We start from the raw sequence: 2,032 nt of genomic DNA, 5'->3' as shown, positions 1-2,032 counted from the left end.
TTAGTGAGGTGTGATTGGTTCTGTCTGGTCTCTGGGGGTTAGTGAGGTGTGATTGGTTCTACCTGGTCTCTGGGGGTTAGTGAGATGTGATTGGTTCTACCTGGTCTCTGGGGGTTGGTGAGATGTGATTGGTTCTCACTGGTCTCTGGGGGTTAGTGAGGTGTGATTGGTTCTGTCTGGTCTCTGGGGGTTAGTGAGATGTGATTGGTTCTGTCTGGTCTCTGAGGGTTAGTGAGGTGTGATTGGTTCTGCCTGGTCTCTGGGGGTTAGTGTGATGTGATTGGTTCTAACTAGTCTCTGGGGGTTAATGAGATGTGATTGGTTCTACTTAGTCTCTGGGGGTTAATGAGATGTGATTGGTTCTAACTAGTCTCTGGGGGTTAGTGTGATGGGATTGGTTCTACCTAGTCTCCTGGTGTTAGTGTGGTGAGATGTGATTGGTTCTACCTGTGTCACGCTCTGACCTGAGATGTCTCTGTTTTCTTTAGAATTTGGTTAGGTCAGGCTGTGACGAGGGTGGGTATGCTAGTTTCGTATTGTCTAGGGGTTTTGTATGTCTAGGTATTTGTATGTCTATGGTGGCCTAATATGGTTCCCAATCAGAGGCAGCTGTTTATCGTTGTCTCTGATTGGGGGATCCTATTTTGGTAGCCATTTTCCCTTTTGTGTTTGTGTCTATGTGTAGTTGCCTGTCAGCACTCATTTGTTTTGCTGCACGTGTCGTTTAGTTATTTTGGTTAGTTTGTTCAGTGTTCATTCTTCATATAATAAAGAATGTACACATACTACGCTGGGCCTTGGTCCGATTACATGGTAGTTTACATGGTAGTTTACATGGTAGTTTATATAGTATATTTATATACATACCACGCTGGGCCTTGGTCTGATTACATGGTAGTTTACATGGTAGTTTACATGGTAGTTTATATGGTAGTTTACATAGTAGTTTACATGGTAGTTTACATAGTAGTTTACATGGTAGTTCACATGGTAGTTTATATAGTAGTTTATATAGTATATTTATACACATACCACGCTGGGCCTTGGTCCGATTCATACGACGAACGTGACAACCTGCTGCTTCAGTCCTCAGCTGAAATTATCACAAATGTGTGTGTGTGGTGAGAGAGAGAAAGTGTGTGTGTTCTGGTATGTGTGTAAAGGCTGTTGGCTCCAGGGAGAACGGATGTTAGTGATGATGGAGGAGATACACACAGCTGGGATCTAAATTAACTACCTCTCTCTGTCTCTGTCTCTGTCTCTGTCTCTGTCTCTGTCTCTCTCTCTCTCTCTCTCGCTTCTCTCTCTCTGTCTCTCTCTCTCTCTCTCTCTCTCTCTCTGTCTCTCTCTCTGTCCCCTCTCTCTGTCTCTGTCTCTGTCTCTGTCTCTGTCTGTCTCTGTCTCTGTCTCTGTCTCTCTCTCTCTCTCTCTCTCGCTTCTCTCTCTCTCTGTCTCTCTCTCTCTCTCTGTCTCTCTCTCTGTCTCTCTCTCTCTCTCTCTCTCTCTCTCTCAAATCAATTCAATTCAAGGGGCTTTATTGGCATGTGAAACATGTGTTAACATTGCCAAAGCAAGTGAAGTAGATAATATACAAAAGTGAAATAAACACTCACAGAAGCCATTACAAATGTCATATATATATATATACAGTGTTGTAACAATGTACAAATGGTTAAACTACACAAGGGAAAATAAATAAACATAAGTATAGGTTGTGTTCACAATGGTGTTTGTTCTTCACTGGTTGAACTTTTCTCGTGGCAAACAAGTCACAAATCTTGCTGCTGTGATGTCACACTGGTATTTCACCCAGTAGATATGGGAGTTTATCAAAATTGGATTTGTTTTCGAATTCTTGTGGATCTGTGTAATCTGAGGTTAATATGTGTCTCTAATATGGTCATACATTGCCAAATAGCATTCTAGTTTGCTCAGGTTTTTAAAATTAATTAATTGGAAATAATTATATTTTTGTTTTCTCATGATTTGTTTTTCTCTCTCTCTCTGTCTTTCCCTCTCTGTCTCTCTCTCT

Source organism: Oncorhynchus kisutch, linkage group LG17 (assembly GCF_002021735.2).
Source record: "Oncorhynchus kisutch isolate 150728-3 linkage group LG17, Okis_V2, whole genome shotgun sequence".
Classification (NCBI taxonomy): Eukaryota; Metazoa; Chordata; class Actinopteri; order Salmoniformes; family Salmonidae; genus Oncorhynchus; species Oncorhynchus kisutch.
Note: the sequence above shows the minus strand (reverse complement) of the source record.